Genomic DNA, 21,271 nt, shown 5'->3' on the forward strand with positions numbered 1-21,271 from the left:
CCATTTTTTTTACCGCCAGCCTCTTGGTGGTGTTACCGCCGCTTTAACACCGACCGCCAGGGTTGTAATGAGGGCCTTAGTGTTTAGTGGTTAAGGTGTGGGGTAGCAAGGCTTGTAAAGAGGATTTAGGGTTCAGCGGTGGAAAGGGTATGAGACAGTAAGGGTTATAAAGGGGTTTTTAGGTTTTAGGGATGAAAAGAGGTGAAGGAAGGTTTTTTAGGATTTATGATTGACAAGGGGTAAAAGGAGAATAGGGGGTTATAAGGTTCAGGGGTTGGTAGAGGTAAAGGGAAGTACCGGGTTTTAGGGTTCAGGGACAGGTAAAGGCACATAAGGGATTATTAGAGATCCAGGGTGTACTGAGGTAAAGGAGGTACATGGTTTTTAAAGTTCAGGGATGAGTAGAGGTAATGGGAGGTAAGGAATGTTTTAGGTTCAGGGGCTGGTATAGGTAAAGGGAGGGAAGTGTTTTTAGGGTTGGGGCAGGTAGAGGTAACAAGAGATATGTGTTTTTTATGGATCAGAGGTGGGAAGAGGTAAGGGATGTAAGGGCTTTAAAAAGGCAGAGGTTTGTGGGTGTCGTCCTTAAAACAGAGAAAGTAAAACATGATTAGCAAAGGAGGCTTAGGGGCAACACCCAAAAAATTAATCATATGTATTCCCCAAATTTTATATATTATTAGTGATCACACAACATACAAAATCCAACTCATTTAGACCCTGCGGGACATTGATCATGCCCTATATTGCACCCTTTGGGGTTAGGAAAAATTTGTTTACAATCAATAAGATATATGTTGTTGTAAAGGCACACGCGGTAAAGCTCTGTGTGCCATTACAATGCATTGTAGAGGTTATCGCGTGTAATGCCCATGGGGTAAAGGTATGCATGGTAAAGGTTTATATTCCACTCATCCACCAAAACAAGTACCCTAAAATTAGATCATTCAAAGAAAAAAGTGCTGAGGGGCGTGGTCTGGCCATGGATGAAGATGGCCACCTGAAACAGAGCTCTATGCGCTGCAGGGCCCTGAATGGTGGTAGAGGCCTCCTACACGTTTGGGGGCCATCCATTAGGACACCAGGGACTCCCTGCCAACTGGGACCATGACTGATGAGATGATTGGCAACCCGCAGCCTCCTCCACCCAAGCCACGCATGTCTCTGACAGAGGGGATGGCCTGGTGGTGACATTGCACGGAGCCGCATGGAACAGAGAGACATTCTCTGTGACCTGCAGCGTCTGAGGGAACCCTGGCGATACTGCCTCGCTCCCCACCTCGCCCTCATACCAAGAGACAAGCCGATGCCTGCCTGGCCACCGTTGTGACCCCCCACCATGGGCCCACAGAAATAAGTGTGCTGCTGCAAGCAGCCCAACAACATCCAGTGAAGAACGTCAGGATTGGGCCAGAAGCACCATGGTGTCTGTCACAATGACCGGTGGTGCAAAGAGAACATCTGCAATTAGTGCTCTAGAGACCCCCCCCCACTGATTTATTGAATTTCAATCTCTGCCTTTATAGTATTATACACAAACCCTGTATGCCACCCCCGCCCCACCGGTGCACAAGCATGGTGCTGCCCATGAAAATCAGACCAATGTGTGTACTTGGAAAACCATTCCTCCAGCACCAACGTGGACAATTTGCATTCTGCACATTCTGATCCAGGAACTACTAGGATTCAGCTTTGCAGCAGGGGGTACTCTTTTGATTTCTCTGCCTACATGTGCTTAACTCCTAAGGATAAAATCAAGAGCGCGCATTGACACACCATTCATACTGCCTCCTGTGTATGCAAAACAGACAGACTCACATGTATGGCAAAATGGCCCATATGCAGAGAATACTGCCTGTGTACACAACATAGGTGTGTGACACAGCGGGGGAATGTGTGCCTACTGACCGGAAGTTCTACATTGCCCACAAGAGGACAAAACATAGTGATCTACCGGTAATGACTTTGGTGTGTATGGTTGCACGTGAAAAGTCTTAGCCCGAGAACTTGGACCCCACCTAACTCTGCCTCTACCCCAGCTAATCAATGGGAATCTCTGGGATGCCTCCAGGGTGGGCCTATAGGTGCCATTATGTAATCATTCTTGGTTCTCCCAAAGGGTGCCTCGCCTTTAATGTGACAGGACAGCTGAAAGACAAGATGATCTGTGGCGCAACTGGGCATCCCCCACTCCTCCTCTCATTGAACAACTACAAGGGTCTGTGAAGGCCTCCCCATTACGTCAGAGACCATGCTTCCTAGCCTCTCTGGTGCCTGCAAAGCAGGGGGATATGGTCGATTGACTTAATTGCTTGACTTGCCTAGTTCTGCGGTTATGACCTATCTGTGGATCGCATCGGGTGCCGTTCTTGACCCATGTTTTGCTCTCTCCTGAGCCTCAAGTTCACATTGGGGGTGTCTCAGTAATACAGAGGAGATAACGGTCAATAACTAAAGAGGGAAGCTAGGACACAGGTCAGGACTTAGGTGTTCAAACTGGAAATGTACCCTGGCAAACCTCCTGGCAAGCCTACCGAAAAAATAGGTAAAACAGCTAGACATCTTCTTTTTTCGGAAGTCTTGCTTCAATACCTTCAGCAAACACTTGGACACTCCTGTTGTATAGCCATTTTAGTGATCTCTCTGGGCATGTTATTTTAGTTCTCAAACCTGCCGCTTTAGCCCAGTTACATTTTATTCTGCTTCCTTTTTATTATTTCAGAAAAGGCCACATTTGGGGTGTTGTTTTATTTTCTTTACCTAGTTCTTTTACCGAGGAAAGCATCGCGTTTATTAGCAAGACATTCTTTTCACTTTGTGCTTTCCTCAATGCTGCAGCGAGATAGGGTTGCTGGCACAAGTGGAACACTGCGTCTATAATGCTCACATCCTTACGTGGGATATTTTCTCAGAACATCAGTTGTTTTATTATAAAGCCATTTCTCTGACCCATGCATGTTAGAGGAAAATTCCAGCCAGATTACCACAAATGCATTCTGATTGACTTTGCTACAGCTGCTTGCTGAGACTACTGGATCCCAGGCCTACAATGGGATGATGTCTCTATAGACAACAGGCTTCCTTGCTCAGGCATTGGGTTGATGTCTTCCCAGGGGGGAATCCTGAAGGGTGCATTAGGGCTTATCCTGCTGTGCTCTAACATAGCTTAGGTATGAATTGCACATTACACATATTGACAGTATGATGGGACTTTTCATGTGTTTTACTTTCCTTGTCACCATTTCGCTTCTAGTATGTTCAATCATTCTCATTATTGCATTATATGCCTTTTTATCTAAGACGCCGCTGTTCCAATAAATCTTATTGAACCATTTTCTGCCACTGTTTGTCTTTGCATGTGTGAGACTAATGTAACTGAGAGAAAAGGATGAGATCTGATCCACCATGATTTTCCTGAGAGGTAATTATGTCATGGTTGCCACAAATCATCCTTGCTCTTGGGCAGAGATGAGGCGTTGCTAGTTGGCCGAAAATGGATTGGGCTGACAGTCATCACATGGTGTGGATTAGACTCAGTTCCCCAAGATTCAGGGGATGCTGCCGCTCAAATCCAGCAGACTCATTAGCATAATGAGAGCCCACACAGCACCCCTACCATCAGGACATTCAGAGACCATACCCGACCAAGCATCGGACAATACCAAGGAATGTATCATTAATTAAGATCCGAAACCAAATCCATTTGCTCGGACATAGCGGGATTCCTGAACCATGTGGCGCGTTTGGAAACACGCATGGCATCGACAGAGGACCATCATAATAAACATCTGGACAGGGACCAAGAACTCCTATATTTATGCTGCAAGGTTATTGACCTTGAAGACAGGAGACACAGGGATAATCTCTGCCTTTTTGGCTTCCCGGAATGACTAGAAGGGCCTAACATGAAGTGCTATCTCATGGCTACCCTCCCGACTCTCACAGGCCTCACCTCTGACTGTAACAGGCATATCGTATATAGTCCCAGGGTGCCAAGACTGCACAGCATGACTTTGTGCCATTATCACTTGTTTCCTGCAGCATGAACAGGCATGGCAACTCCTGTCAGTGGCTCGCACCCACGGTCTCTATACCCATGAGGGACATGAGAACCACATTGCAGCGGATTTCTCCAAGGAAACCAACGATCATCAAAAGGTGTTCCTATCCCTCCGTCCCAACTCCGCCAAATGGATATTAAGTATGAGCTCTTTGAACCGGCGAGGGTGTGAATTACCAAAGATGGTACATCTAAAGGCTTCTTTGATGTTGAGGATCTACGCCTTTTCTTAGAGAATTTGCTAACCTGAACATGGAAGTGGCACCAATAGAGCCCTCCGCATCCCAGGAAAGTCACCCTCGAGCATCACTGACTCCTCCCCCCAACCAAGGTGGTATGCGGCCCAGAGAGGCAGGGTCACATCACAGAGAGAGGGATCACAAAAGAATATCAAGACCAACTGGAGACAGGGACCAAATGTTACAGACTGTGGCTCAGCACACTCAACTTTAAGACAGGGACAAATCGAGGTTTCCTTTGAAGCCTGTCTCCTCCACTGTCAACGCCACCTGACATTGTTGAAATTCCATATCCTCAACCTATTTCTATGCCCCATCGCAGCAGATAATAGGCGGAGGCCTTCTCTTATCGGACAGTTGAGTACTTGTTTTCATGCCTAAAATTATTTTGCTGGTTGACTGCTGAACACAGTGCTAACTCGCTCTGCTCAAAGAAATATCTTAAGAGATGCTTAACAAGAAAAAAAAAAAAAAGCCACAATGAGGACTCCCCCACTTCCTCTACACCTGCTGCACCTCCACTGTTTCATGATACATGGTTATGCTTTGTTGCATTGCATGCTGTGCGTTCCATGTTGGCTTTGCTAGTTGTCTTTGATATGTTTTCTCTATGACATCATGTCATGCTATTTGCGATCCTTTCTTCATAATCATAGGAGTAATCCCCCTCAATGTCCCCCATCATGATCCCCCCTCTGGACTTCTGAGGCAGACGCTAGCACGAACATGATCAGGATTACCCAGGAAACAATGCTGTCTGCAGAGGGTCTGCTACAACTGGCCTCAATGATCTTCCTTCCCCTCCTCCTCCCCCTTCCGCCATTGGACCACCTCCGATGCCTGCCCTGCCTCTCTGAAGGGGCCCCTTTGGTTCATCTGGCCCACAGGTTTAGACCCGCAGTCTACAGATCTAGATCCTAATGATCTGTTCCGTTTTTTTCCCCCAGTCCACCTCACATTCATCTTCTTTGTCCACTGTTTAATTGGGCCTCCCGCCCCTCATCTTCTTTTGTTCTGCTTTCTTCCCTTTCTTTTACCCCCCTCTTTACCGCCCCCCTTATCTCTCTCTGTCCTTCTCTCTCCTTGCTTCTTAACTGACCCATGTTTGGTTCTGCCTAGACTGGACCTGAAATTCCCCACACCACTGCTACCTCCTCCCCACCCATCTTCTTATCTTTTCTACACTCACACTCCCCTCACCTCCTAGCTTCTCCCTCCCCCGAGGAGCACTTGTAACACTCCCTATCTCCTAGGCCTTCTCTTGTGGAATGTCAGTGGACTGGCACACTGTGTGAAGTGCAAGAAAATACTCTTCTATCTGCAAGCAAAGAGGACAGATGTGGCCTTACTGCAGGAGACCCACCTCGATGGACCTAAATCTGACAAGCTACGTCAGGACTGCGTGGTTAAGGTGATACACAACAGTTGTCTAGAACAACATGAGACAGGTGGTGGACCACCCTGTAAACATGGTGTGGCGATTCTGATACGTAAAATCCTACCCGTCACCATAGTCAAAACATGGTCAGACCCATAGGGCAGATATGCCTTCATGAAGTTGAGGATCGGGGATTGAACACTATGGGCCTCATTATGACCCTGGCGGTAGAGAACCGCCAGGGCCAACGGGGGCGGGAGCACCGCCGACAGGCCGGTGGTGCTCCCTTGGGCATTCTGACCGCGGCGCTTTGGCCGCGGTCAGAAAGGGAAAACCGGCGGTCTCCCACCGGTTTTCCACTGCCCCTAAGAATCCTCCAAGGCGGCGCAGCTTGCTGCGCCGCCGAGGGGATTCTGACAATCCTTACCGCTATCCTGTTCCTGGCGGCTCGCCCGCCAGGAACAGGATGGCGGTAAGGATTGTCGTGGGGCCCCTGGGGGCCCCTGCAGTGCCCATGCCAATGGCATGGGCACTGCAGGGGCCCCCGTAAGAGGGCCCCACTAGTATTTCACTGTCTGCGTAGCAGACAGTGAAATACGCGACGGGTGCAGTAGCACCCGTCGCACCTTCCCACTCCGCCGGCTCGATTACGAGCCGGCATCCTCGTGGGAAGGGAGTTTTTCCCTGGGCTGGCGGGCGGTCTTTTGGAGACCGCCCGCCAGCCCAGGGAAAAACTCATAATACCCTCCGCGGTCTTCTGACCGCGGAGCGGTATTATGGAGGGCGGCATCCTGGCGGGCGGCCTCCGCCGCCCGCCAGGGTCATAATGAGGCCCTATGTATTGGCTCAGTGCATGTTCCCAGGAGCCCCAAGAATACCTTCCTCTTCCATATTAACTGACTCACAACAGAGATAGGAGCTTCACAGTATTTTATAGGGGGAACTGGAGCCTCACCCGTGATGCCATCCTGAACAGGACGTGATCCCTAGACACAGGCAACAATCCAGACATGGCCCTACTAGTAGATGTGATAGAGGACCCCGGACTGGTGGATCATTAGGGGACTGACCCACCCCACAGACAGAGAATACACCTTTCTCTCCTTGACCTATGGCACCTAGTTCCAGTTAGATTACCTTCTGGTTTCCCAGGGGGCAGTGGGGCAAGTTCAGGATTCTAGAATACTGGAGACTGCACTCTCTGACCATGCCTCTGTCATACTGACCACAGAGGTGGGCCTTGTCTCCCTAGGCCGGAAACCATGACACCTAGCCATGCACCGATACCCTTCCCTTCCAGGTAAATCACCCCTGCGCTCCCATGTATCCAGCTATTTGGAGGATAGTAGGGGATCAGTGGCTTCCAAAACAGTACTCTGGGCAGCCACAAAGGCAACCATCCGGGGACAGATGATGTACAATGTGTGTCTGTACAACAAACAAGCTGCAGCCCACCGAACAGAACTAGAGAAGGACATCACATTCCTCATCCGTCAATATATGGCACATCCTTTACCCTCGATAAGATGCAGACTTGAACAAGCACATATGGCTCTTAACGTTTTGTATACATCCAAGGCAGAATATGCCCTGCAACACCTCAAAGGGCGCAATGAGCAGGGTGACAAAGGCGGGTGTCTACTGGCAGAGCAACTGCGACAGCTTGAAGCTGCACATGCCGTTCCAACCATCCATTCTTCAGATGGTCGGTCCTCACTAGACCTCAAGAAATAGTCAACAAATTTGCTGCTTTCTACAAGCCGCTATACACACCGGAAAAACTGGCTGATAATGACAGAGTAGAAGCCTTTTTGAATGGTGTACGACTCCCACTCTTGACGGACAAGGAACGCACCCTCCTGGATGGTGAAATTAGGAAGACCGGAGCAGCACAGGCGATCTCTAAACTCCCATACAACAAAGCTCTGGGGGAGGATGGCTTCCCTGCGGAGGTTTATAAATGGATGGGGTAAGAGAAAGTGGACAACCTTCATGCTGCATTCCAAAAGACCAAACAATCAGGCTCCTTAGGCTCTATTTCCAACAGAGCGGTAATTGCAGTCATCCCCAAACCAATGAGGGACCCCCTCCGGTGCTGCACTTACAGACCAATCTCACTCCATAACATGGACATTAAGATCCTTGCCAGTGTACTTGCAGCCCTTCTCCGCAAAGTCATCCCCTCTCTGATTCACCATGCCGAAATAGGATTTGTGCCAGGACGCACCTCTAGGAATCACCTCCGTACCCTGTCCCATGCCCTATGGACGGCCAAGTATATGCTGGATGAAGCCTTGGCTCTCTCCCTTGAAGCCAAAAAGGCATCTGACCGCATTGAATGGGGATATGTCTTTGCAACATTATGGAGATTTGGATTGGGTGAACAGTTCTTTGCCAAGGGACGATTGTTGTACGATCCGAGTCATCCAGGAATTAGAGCGCATGATACCTGACAACCTAGACACCTTCATTGCCCAGCAACTGCACTGACCTCCTGGCCAGCATCTGCTGCCCTCTTCAGCTCCTCTGGCTGCTGCTGCTTCTGCCTTTCCTATGTAACGAACTGAGAGCCTCCTGACTGTCAGTTCGAGGCCCTCCTCCACCCGCAGGCTCATCCCTGGTGATCTAGTTGCCATCACAAGTCAGTATTTCTCTCTGTCACTTTCACTCTTGCTTTTTTCTGCCTTTATTCACTCATTTTTTCCTTTCTTTTCCTTTATCCCCTCCTTTCCTCTGGCCTTTTTCCCCCCATGAAGCACCTTTCTCATCCCCTTCTTAATTGTAGCCACAGCGCTGTGAGAGGGCAACTGCACTGATCTTCTGGTCAGTGTCTGCTGCCCTCCTTAGCTCTACTGGCTGCTGCTGCCTCTGTCTTTTGCCAGGGATGAACTGAGGCCCTCCTTCACCCTCAGGCTCATCCCTGCTTCTCATCCCTGGTGGTCTAGTGGCCATCACAAGTATTTCTCTGTCGCTCTTTCACTCTTGCTTTTTTCTGCCTTTTTCACTTTTTTCCTTTTCTTTTCCTTTCTCGCCACCTTTCCACTGCCCCTACCCTCGTGAAGCACCTTTTCCACCCTCCTGCCTCCTAGCTGACTACTCCTGCTGTCCCCTCCCCTTCTTAATGGTGGGTGCAGGGCTGTGAGAGGGGAACTGCACTGACGTCCTGGTCAGCGTCTGCTGCCCTCCTCAGCTCCTCTGGCTGCTGCTGCTGCTGCCTCTTCCTTTTGCTGGGATGAACTGAGAGGCTCCTGACTCTCAGTTTGAGGCCCTCCTCCGCCCTCAGCCTCATCCCTGCTTTTCATCCCTGGTGGTCTAGTGGCCATCACAAGTAAGTATTTCTCTCTGTCGCTCTTTCACTCTTGCTTTTTTCTGCCTTTTTTCACAAATTTTTCCTTTTCTTTCTTTCTCCCCTCCTTTCCTCTGCTCCCCTCCCCCTTCGTGAAGCACCTTTCCCACCCTCCTGCCTCCTAGCTGACTGCTCCCCCCACCCACCTCGCCTTCTTAACAGTGTCTGCAGCGCTGGGAGAGGACAACTGCACTGACCTCCTGGTCAACGTCTGCTGCCCTCCCCAGCTCCGCTGGCTGCTGCTGCCTCTGTCTTTTGTCTGGGATGAACTGAGGGCCTCCTGTCTCTCAGTTCGAGGCCCTCCTCCACCCACAGGCTCATCCCTTTGCCTCATCCCTGGTGGTCTAGTGGCCATCACAAGTAATTATTTCTCTCTGCCGTTCTTTCACTCTTGCTTTTTCTGCCTTTTTTCACAAATGTTTCCTTTTCCTTTCCTTTCTCCCCTCCTTTTCTCTGCCCCCTCCCCCTGCGAAGCACCTTTTCCACCCTCTTGCCTCCCAGCTGACCACTCTACCCTGCCCCATTCCCCTTCTTAATGGCAGCTGCACGCAGTGGGCGTCCCACTGGTTTGCCAAAGGCAAGCCCGTCTGTGCCCGTCCGTGCCAGGACCCCGCCCAGTGCCAGGAACCCTGGATCTCTGTTAAACCACCCCTTGACCCGCCTCCGTTACGACACCGAGACCCTGCTCCGCCTCAACTTCAGATGTCTCAGCAACTGCTGCATCATCTCCCCCAAGGACACCCAAGGACCTTTTACCTGCAGGAACTGCAACTTCAGTGCCAAACTCAACAAGCTGATGGTACTCTCTGCACACAGAGACACCAACAACCTCCACAACCCCATCAACTGCTTTCTCCTAAACATCCGCTCCCTCCACAAACACACCACCAAACTCTGGGATTTGATCGACACCCCCCAACCGGACATCGCCTTCCTTACCAAGACCTGGACCAACCCCACCTCGGGACCTGACATTGCCATCACCGTTCCCGATGGATAAAGCATCCTAAGGAGGGACCGGCCCTCCCACCTGGGTGGGGGATTCGCCATCATACACAAGTCCTCACTACATGTCAAGGCCGTCCTAGAAGAACAATGCACCACCATGGAACACCTTCACTTCCTGGTCCACTCTAACCACAGTTCCTCCATCTGCAGTACCCTGGTGTAGAGGCCACCCGTCCCCCGCCCAGCTTTCATAGATGACATTGTAGACATTGCTACCCCCCAGGCCTTGGCGTCAGATGACTACCTCCTCCTCGGCGACCTGAATTTCCCCCTCGAGGACCGTGCCGATCCAAACACCATCGCTCTACTCGACAACCTCACCACCCTTGGCGTCAGACAGCTGGTCTCTGCACCCACACACAGCAGGACACACACTGGACCCCATCTTCACCTCAAGCAACTGGATCACCATCAAGACCATCTCCACCCCATAGTGGACCGACCACCGCTGCATACATTTCACAATCACTGCACCCACCAGCCTCACCATCACCCCTGGACCCCCCACAGGAAATGAAACTAAATCACCAAGGAGCAACTCACCTCCTCGCTCACTAAATCCCTCCCTCCTCCCTCCAATGACATCAACACAGCAGCGCACAATCTCAATGCCTGGATCACCGAATGCGCTGACACTCAAGCCCCCCTCCGGCTGACATCAGCCAAACATGCACCTAAGAAAGCCAGCTGGTTCACCACCGAACTCCAAGAATCAAAGCATACCCACAGACGTTTAGAGAAAAAATGGAGGAACAGCCAAATCAGCGAAGACCTCACCTCATTCAGAGTTGTAACCGCCACCCACTGCCGAAAAATCAAGAATGCATGGAAGGACGCACTATGGGAGCACATCAACTCTCCTGCATACAACTCTAAGAAACTCTTCTCAGTCATTAATGAGTTCACAGATCCCCCCTCTCTGAAGCCACCAGCATCCCCCATCACAGGACCTCTGGGACAAACTTGCCACCTTTTTTCACCGCAAGATCCAGGACATCTACAACAGCTTCCTCCCGGAAAATCATGGCACCAGAACCTGTGACTGATCCCCCCCCAGAACCCACCCAGACCATCCACAGCTGATCCACTTTCACCACAGAGGAAACAGGCAGCATCATGAACAGCACCCACTGCAGAGCCCCCATGGACCTCTGCCCCCACCACATAAACATCAGAGCCAGCGCATCCATCGCCCCCAAGCTCTGGAACACATTCAACTGCTCCATCAACACTGGCACCTTCCCCGAGGACTGGAAACACGCCAAATATGCATCTTCAGAAATGACACCACAGCTTGGGATGACTCCTGGTGGCCCACATCAGCACTCCCCCTACACCGACTGAACAACCTAGGCATCATCCTCGCTATCCATGACCCACCAGGTAAACTCAGTCGCCTCTTCCTGCTTTCACACAGTCCACAAACTTCGGAAGATCTTCAGATGGATCCCAGCAGACTGTTGCAGGACAGTCAGCCACACCTTAGTCATAAGCAAGCTCGACTATGGCAACACCCCCTATGCTGGCACCTCAACTAGAAACATCAAAAAACTACAACTCACCCAGAACACCACTGCCAGACTTATTCTGGACCCCCCATGCTGAGTAAATATCTCCCAACATCTGAGGACCCGTCAATGGCTACCGGTCGAGAAGCGCATCACCTTCAAGCTACTCACCCACACGTACAAGGCCATACACAATGCTGGACCAGCCTACCTGAACCACCACGTCTCCTTTCAAACCCCCTTCCGATCCCTCTGCTCCACCCAGATGGCCCTGGCCGCAATCCCTCACATCTGCAAAACCACCGCCGGAGGACGATCCTTCACCTACAGTGCAGCAAAGAGCTGGAACAACCTCCCCCTGCACCTCAGACAAAGCCCGTTGCTCACCATGTTCAGGAAGAACCTTAAGGTGTGGCTCTTCGGGTGAGGCCCCTTCCCTCTCCCCAGCACCTTGAGACCCTCATGGGTGAGAAGCCACGTTTTACAAAAACTGATTGATTGATCGCATGAGTCAAGTCAAGTGCGGAGGCTTCCTGTTTGATCCCTTTCTGATTCAAAGGAAGACATGGCATAGCTGTCTGCTCTCACCCCTCCTGTTCCTACTAGCGTTGGAACCACTGGTGGCAATTGTCTGCCATTCACCTCATCTAACAGGGATACCCCGGGGTGGAGTAGAGTCCAAGATCTATTTGTATGCATACAATATCCTCTTAACCTTAGCGGACCTGACCCTCTCCCTGCCAGCCTTAATTGAGACTATTGATAACTTTGCAGTCCTGTCTGGCTACAAGGTGAACTGGGGCAAGTGTGAAGCTCTACCCCTATCCCATATCACCACACAAGCTACTATTCAAGACCATCCTTTCTGGTGGGTACCGTCCCACCTCAAATATTTAGGAATCCAAGTCATCCAGGGATTAGAGTGCATGATTCCTGACAACCTAGACCCCTTCGTTGCCCGCATGGTGATGGACTTCAACATGTAGTCACACCTGGGGCTCTCGATGTGGGGCAGGGTACAAGCAGTAAGAATGATCACACTTCCACACTTCAGATGTAATGGGCATGCTTCCCCTCCAGGTTCCCTTACCCAAACTATGCTGCATTCATGCGTGGATATGATCCTTTGTCTAGGGCTTGTCCCACCCACGCTTGGCCTATGCCAAACTTCTAGCACATCACTCATAGGGGGGCGTAGGACTCCCTTCAGTGGAACACTACACCGTGGCCCTCCACCTCTTGCAGCTGTCATACATGATGCCAGCAACACCGGATCCACCCCAATGGGTAATTACTGAACAATCAGTTCTCTCCTGTGGCCCCAGTCTCGGTCCTCTGTACAATGGAGACCCATCCTGCATGCACCTTCAAAACACGATGCTCCTTGCCCTGCACAAAATGTGGAACGAAGCACACCAACTCCTATGTGTCCACGTCTACACGAGCGCACTCTCTTGTGGTATAATGGCAGCTTATGCATCAGAGGGAAGACCCTACAATTGGGCCAATGGTGCACAGCAGGGATCATCCGTCTGGACCAAATCATGGCCGACGGCAACCTAAAATCTTTTCGGCAATTGCGAGAGGATTTTGGCCTCTGGCCCTACAAAAAATGGAAGTACCTACATTTGCAGCACTGACTTCTTTGCTCTATGAGACCAAAACTGTGGATGCTGCAGGCCTCCACAATACTGTCCTACCTCAGGACATGGAGTAGCTGTAAGGGCATTATGTCAGGATTCTATGACCTCCTATTGCGACACCCTTTTTCACAGCCCCTCTCTGGACCACATGGCAACCCTGACTCTGGATTGAGATAGAGGAGGATGACTGGTCCGACATCATGGAAGCCCTAGACAGGGGCACATGGGAAGCCTGACTGAAATTCTGTTTTTTAAGACGCTCAACGATTGGAATTGGACACCAGCCAAATTGCATAGAGCTGGCCTTCTAATGCAAGCAAATTGCTGGAGATGCCAAGCCACCTGCCGCGATTTAACTCACGTACTCTGTGAATGTCCCTCAGTGCAACCCTTCTGACAAGTAGTGGGAGCCATACTAGAGATTGTGATGCCAATGTAAATGCCCTTGCCGCATGCCCTGATACTCCTCCATGATACAGGAGACTCACCGACCCTCTTCCGGGTGCAAAAATGACTCGTGCACACAGCCTTAGCCACTGCTAAAATCTGCATCCTTCACCAATGGCACTCCACTACCTCACTCTGGATGGTGCCAATGATCCAGACAGCAGCCCACAAATGTGACATCCATAATCTTCAGGATCAGGCAGCAATCTTTCTGCAAGAATGGGCGCCATTCCTTCAGGACTATCCCTGTCACACTACCCCCAGTGCCACCCTATAACCTATTAAGCAAAGCTGATGGGTTCCTGACACCTCATCTCCATCCCTCCTCTGATCTCTTTTCCCTCTTTCCAACATCCACCCCTTTGGATCCCATCTGTCCCTGCATGACATTTTCAGATCCGCCACACTATCCTGTGCTATTCACTATTGTTTTGGTTCATACCATAATACCCTATGCTTCTCAATGTCTTCTCTCTACCCCGCAGTTTGCTTTTTTATTGATCAGGATACATGAATGTCTACTCCATTTCCTCCGTTAATGGCTAACCATGCAATTATGCCCCTCTCACATGTATCCCTAGATTCAAAGTTGGTTACTTCCATTTCGGACGTTCTGAAGCGATGTCTTCTTATTTGCATATTTTTCCGTTACTTATCACTGTATTCATGTTTAATTTACTCAATAGAGAATTACAAAGCAAAAAAGAAAGAAGTGCCATTGATCAATTCAACAGATCTGGACATAAGGTGCAAGTAGGTAGTGTTGGAAAGGAGCGGGAAGTCATTTCTTCAAGTGCAGTGCATTGGGTGGGATGACCATTTGCCTCCAATGGAAACCTAGCAGGATATTTGAGACGAGAATGGAGAAGCCATGGAATGACAATTACCATCTGTCAATATGAGGATCCAATGGGATGATTGTTCGCTATGCTAAATAAAGCTGTCAAGAAGTTGTATGGGAGCTAATAAATTGGAGAAGAGTGGGTGCAATAGTGCAAAAAGATCCCAAAGAAAGGCAATCATAAAAAAGGAAAAAGTAGAGAAGGCAAGGAAGATGCCCTTTACTTAGATGTCCCAGCAGGCAAAGCACTCTAAGCAGGAAAGAGTGACATAAGGCTAGTAGCAGAGACTCACTAGACAGCCGGGAGGCAAGCCAGGGTTTGAATGGAAATAAGGACATCACTGATAATAGCAAGGCATTTAGATTATCAAATGTAGCCAGAAAGAGTCTATATCTAATGCCAAGATAATGGCACTAGATAGAAGCTAAATGAAAAAGGGCCAATGGGCTTTATATATTAAGTAAAACATACTTATCCATGATGAGGGAGAGGGGATCAAATTTACACAAGTCTTGGATTATGCTAACTGGAATCAACTGGAAACAGCTAAAAGCAATGGACCAGGGTAGTGGAAGGCTATGTAAAATAAGGAAGTCTCCACGGGTCTATCATGGAGACACAACCAAGCCTTATAGGACTGCTCTGCTCACAACACAAGCAGAACAACAAGGACTCCATTGAAAGACTCCAGATTCAAAACAATTATGCAGTCCCCAGGCTTGAAAACATTTCAGTTTCCCCAGCAGGCATATGGTGCACCGTTGTCACACTTTGCATAGGAAAGATCATGCATTTGGACTGTTTGAGGCCATTTTCAATGAGCAGGATACTTAAGTATAAAAATGAGGCTGATGAAGGAATACAAAAGGTAAGCAGTGAAATATCCCATGAAGAAGTTGAGTCTTCCTAAAAATTGGGGTAGACATGATCTATAGTGCATGAAATGCCTTAGAGAAAGGCAATCTGAAATGGTTTCTAGGGACACATCCCATACCTAGTGCAGCATTCCTGGGTGATAGCATAGACAGGGGCTAATTATAATTGTCACAAAGAACACGTCATTCCTACTGCAACAGTCCTTGGTAATAGCATATCAGGTATTTAGCATATCAGGTATTTAGATAAGATCCAGGGCTACCCTCAGGACACTGTTAGGACAGATGTCTTAATCGCCCTGCACTCAGCACTGTGTAGCTGGTAAGAAATTAGACTGAACCAGTGATTGGCTTGCAGAGGATGCTTTCTCTCTCTGAAGATGTGGGTCCCTGGCTCACTATGCCATTGGATTCAAGCCACCCTGGCTGATGAATATTGATACCCCAAAACCGGTCCCAGGATGCTTGTTTCTGAACCAGGAAGGACCTGGCCTGGCAGTCCGGACTGGACTGTTCCCATGGGGAGCAGGGTCAAGACTGATTTGCATATGCCTAGTTTCAAACTGCAGTGACATGGTGAGCAAAAAAAACAAAGGATGGGGATGTGGCTCAAGTGATTGTCAGTGGCTGAGATTAATTTAAGCATTCCATCCATTACTTTGTTGTTTTTGCTTCTTCCCTGAAGGACATCTAAATGCTGAATTGAAGAACAAGCAGAACCTTTCAAGTATTTATATCAATAGAAAAAAAGAAAGAAATGCATAATCACCCCCATTAAACAATCTATTTAAGTGATTCACAAGAAAGGTAAGGCTGATGCCATTATTAGATCTCAGACAGGTTAGAAGATTACAGGTTAAGGAAGAGATCCATTGAGGAAAACATCTGTGCATGAAATACAATGCTCAATAGGGCCCTATATATTTGAAAGCTTAGCATGAACAACAGTGGACCAACTTTAATTTTCTTTCCTATGCATTGACTGCAAAATAGGTAAATTACTAGATGTTTCATTTCAAAGACAAAATAAGATTGACTAGCTTCAAATGCACAAGTAGGATCAACCGATACATCACCATATGCAAAGGATACTGGTGTTTTTTAAAGGCAGTCCACACTTATCTCATGGGATGTGGTGGCTTCTTCAAGCAAAAATGTGGGATTCAGACGGAATGACATTCTTTACTATGCGTTTTTAATATCAGAAACAAATTGAATGTTGAGCCATGAGGTTCAACTGCATATTTATTGTTATCCAAGCTAGTCAATAATAACAATCCTGCAGTCCAAATTGGAAGACATTCAGTTTTCATGCATGGTGGACAACTCTAGGAGAGCATTCAAACATGAAACACATCACAAGGACATTGAATTTGGATACTCTGAATCAAGGTTGTAACCACAAAAAATGATTTTTCAATGTATGAATCCAACTTTATGAGTCTGTAAACTTTTACAGACTCCTAAAATGAACTTGCAACTCAATACTGAATGGGTAATTTGTAGTAGAGGCATGTTGTGGGCACCCCATCCAAATACCAAATGGCTGGCAACTGTAATTCCAGTTGCAAACCATTGAAATGTTTCCTACCTCTAAGTTGGGGTGTTAATATAACTCATTCACAAAAGAAACGAGGGCTCCTTTGGACCTTTTCCACTTTGTAGAATGTTGAAAAAAGTTTCAGGGACACTAGACAGTTTTACAAAAGGCATCTGACAACTCTCAAAGGAACTTTAAAAAAAACAACCTTGTTTACTTTAAGGAAAATTGTGTGTTTCCAAATAAAAATTATTTATAACCAAGGTAACCTGCTGACAATTGCAGGCACATGCAACTATAGCTTTCTTCCTACTTTTGAAATACAAGAGGACTCATGATGCTGCTAAACTGATGATGGGAATTTATGAATTTTAGTTATACAATTTTGGAGTTTCATTATGTGCCCTGAAGAAGTCCTGCTAATCAGGGGACGAAATGCGTTGGCTGTGTCCATGTCCTATTCGTATCTGTTAAGATGAAAATAAAGAACAATTTTTAAATCACACATGAACAGCTGCTTAGGGAATCTTGATTAGGCAGTCTTTTCCATAAGAGATATTTGAGATTTGAATTTTGTTTCAGAAAGAGTGGACATTGTCTTGATACGTGTGGAGTGCTTCTCACACAATTTTCTGACCAATCAGAGTGAGCTGCAATTTGAGAACCACTACATGAATATTAATGAGCAAGGTAGAATTTTGGGACCCGACTAATTTTTGTAAGCAATGTATTATTACATCTGACCAAAAGCTGTTAATAGTGTTAAATGTTTCATCACAGTCATAAAGATGCTGCTGTTCAAATTTATGCTGAACAAAGAGAGCAATATTACCATCCTCAAAGCTAAGACTAGTAAACATTTCTCATGTTCTGATTAACTTAAAGAGAACCCTTATATGTGATGCAACTACAGGAATGATGCAATTGATATCCAGGTTACTGCTAAAAAGCAGATATATTGAAATGTGACCTCAAGCTGTTTCGTTTGTATGGTTATGTTTATGTAGTTGCATTTTCTGCAAAATCTTAATAAAAACGCTTAGTATCTTCTCTGCCAAACAAAAGCCTACTTTTCGTTTTGCTTACCCTATTTGAAGGGTCTTATTACAGAATACAGAAGTATAATGCATGGAAGCCAGGTATTGATTACAGTGTAATCAAACCAGACAAATCCTTTGCACAGGTAAATTGGAGATCTCTGCACATGTGGATTTTTCCTTACACCTGGGTATAACTCTCCACCTAAATTCAATTCATTTACTTTGCTTTGTACAGAATTCTTGATGGAGAGCCTTCCCCCTACAGACACTCAAGCACCATTAGGTGCCCAAGCCTTCACTAATCACACCCTTAGCCTTGTACCAGACCCTTTGTGATTAGGCGACCTTTAATGTGAAATTAATGAGAGGCAGATGGCCAAACCTCTATAACACACAGCTTTTGCTTTCTACACAAGTCTTCATAGAGAGCCCATTGCCTCCAGACATTTAAACCCCATTAAGTGGCCAAGCACACACTAAGCACAGCTTTCACCCTGCACCTGACGCATTGCAGATAGGTGACCACTTATGGGCAAACAATTTGATGTGGGTGGACAAGCCCCTACAATGCACAGCCTTCGCTTTGTACAGAACACTTCCCAGAGAGCCTACCCCCTTTACAAACTCAAGCCCCATTAGGTCACTCAACCCCTACTATGCACACACTTGCCCCTTACCAGACCCTTTGTAGATAGGGGACCTCTTTTTGCGCAATCAATGAGATATGAGTGCAACTTTGTACAATATTCTTCACAGAGAGACCACTTCTTCCATACACTGAAACCTCTCCTCTTAGGTGGCAATACACACCCTTCACCCTGTATAGGACACTTTGTGGTTAGGTGATTTCACATGCACAATCAATAAGATAGTGGAGGCCAAGTCCCTACAACACAGGGCCTTTGCTTTGCACAGAAATCTTCATGGAGAGCCCACTCTTTCTAGACACTGAGGCCCAATTAGTTGGCCAAGCCCCTAATAAACACACTCTTTTTCCTGTATTGGATCCTTTGCAGTTAAGCAACCTCTTGTGCACAATCAATGAGACATTTGTAGTAAAGTCTGTACAATGCTGTGCCATTTGCTTTGTGCAGAATTCTTTAATTCATTTCATAGCACATGATTACCCGACTGGGCTTCCTAGCGCTGATTGAACACCCACATCTTGATCACCAAATGGACCACATGTGTCTCATATATCAAAGAGATACATTGTAAGGAGTTTTCTGAACCTGAGTTCGGACTGATGCTTCTATATAGATGTGGGGAGGCTATTCCATATCCTAGGAGCCAGAAATAAGAAAGACCAATGGCCACATCTCACTCTTTTGACCTTAGATACTAACAGAAACCCTGGGAGGTTGACAGAAGAGATCTTCCTGGAACATAGCTAGACAGTAGATTCTGAATAATGACCGGACCTTTTCCTTGAGTGGCCCAGTGAGCAGTGCACCTCCATGATCTAAAATTGCTTGAATTTTCTCTGTTGCAGCTAATAGCGCTGTCTCTGTATTGCTACCCATTCTCAAGCCAGTCTGAGTGGGGTGCAGAAAGCCTTGGTCTTCTATGAAAGCGGAGAGATGGTTATTTACATGCTTTTCTAAAACCTTTCTTATCAATGGTACCACGGAGATTGGTCTGTAGCTTTCTTCATAGAGAGCCTACTCACTCTAGAGACTCAAGGCTCATTACATTGCAAAGCTCCCACAGTGCACACCCTTTGCACTGTTTTGGATCCTTTACTGATAGACAACCTCTTGTGTGCATTCAGTGATACTTATGTGGTGAGGCTCCTACAACACATAGGCCCTCATTACGACTTTGGAGGTCTTTTTACAAGACCGCCGAAGTCACGTGTGCCAAAAGACCACCAGTGTTGACGGCACGAAGACCACCATATTACGAGTTAAGTTGGATTTCCACCTGTTTACAGGCAGAAATCTGACACCGTCGGCCTGGCCGATGGCAGAAGAGATGAGTTTCCACCACCAGCACCGCCACGCCAACAGTATTCCGCCTGCCATATTAAGATACGTATACTATGCAGTGGTTTCCTGAACAACGGTGCTGTGCTGGCGGTGGAAATGCCGACACCCACACCCTCCCAGATGACCACCTCACCAAGACAGGTAGGTGAACATCCAAAAGGGCGGGGGAGGAGGATGGGGGTGTCTGTCTGTGTGCGTGTGTGTTTGTATGCAGAGGGGTGGGGGTATCTGTAAGAGTGCATGTTTGGGAGTGAGCGAGTGGGGATGCCTGGATGTATACGTGCGGTGGGGGTGTGTGTCTGCATGTGTGTGGATGGATGGGGAGTGTCTGCAGGTGTGTGGAAGTGTGGGGGAGCGTGTGCCGGTGACAGGAATGGGATTCCCGTCACCGGGTGCCTTACCACCAGGGTTTTCATGGAGGGGTGACTACTGGTGGTCTTAGGGCTGCTGCCAGGCCGGAGGTACTCACCTCCGGTCCGGCGGTCCAAATGCCCTGGCGTTCAGCCAAACTGTCAGCCGCGTAATACAGCGGTCTTCACCGCTGGGGCTGCAGCAGTAAGACCACCACCACGAGTGTGGCAGTCTTAAGACTGCCACACTCATAATGAGGGCCATAGCCTTTGATTTGTGCAGAATAATTCACAGAGAGCCCACTCCCAGCAGAGACTCAAGCCCCAGTAGGAGCAAAGCACCTACTACACACACCATTCTCCCTGTACCAAATGCTTTTCAGTTAGGCGAACACTTTTGCACAATCAATAAGAAATTTGAGGGCAAGCCCCTACAACACTTGGCCATTGCTTTGTATAGAAGTCATCATGGATAGACCACACCCTCCAGGGACTCAAGCCGTATTAGATAGTCATTAAATTAGTGTGCTCAGCCTTTGCACTTTACCAGACTATTTGTGGTTAGGTGATCTCTTGTGTGCAATCAATAAGACATGGTTCACCAAGGCACTACAATGCACGGCCTTCGATTTTTACAGAATTGTACATGGAGAGCCCATTTCCTCCAGACATTTAAGCGCCAGTAGGTGCCAAGCCCTGATTACACCCACCCTTCGTCCTGAACCAGACCCTTTGTAGATAGGGGGCAATCAATGAGATGTGGGTGGCCAAGCCCCAACAGAGTAAAGCCTTTGCTTTGTAAAGAAGTCTTCAAGAAGAGTGCACTCCCTCAAGACACTCAAGCCCCATTAGGTAGCCAAGCCCAAATAGTCAACCATTGGTCCTGTACCAGAACCCTTTTGGAAAGGTGTCCTCTCATGTGCAATCAGTGAGAAACAAGTGGCTACACCCAACCTGCCCACAGTGCAGCCACCCGTCCACTGCGGCTCAAGAATGCCTGCTTTGGT

Source organism: Pleurodeles waltl, chromosome 8 (genome assembly GCF_031143425.1).
Source record: "Pleurodeles waltl isolate 20211129_DDA chromosome 8, aPleWal1.hap1.20221129, whole genome shotgun sequence".
Taxonomy (NCBI): Eukaryota; Metazoa; Chordata; class Amphibia; order Caudata; family Salamandridae; genus Pleurodeles; species Pleurodeles waltl.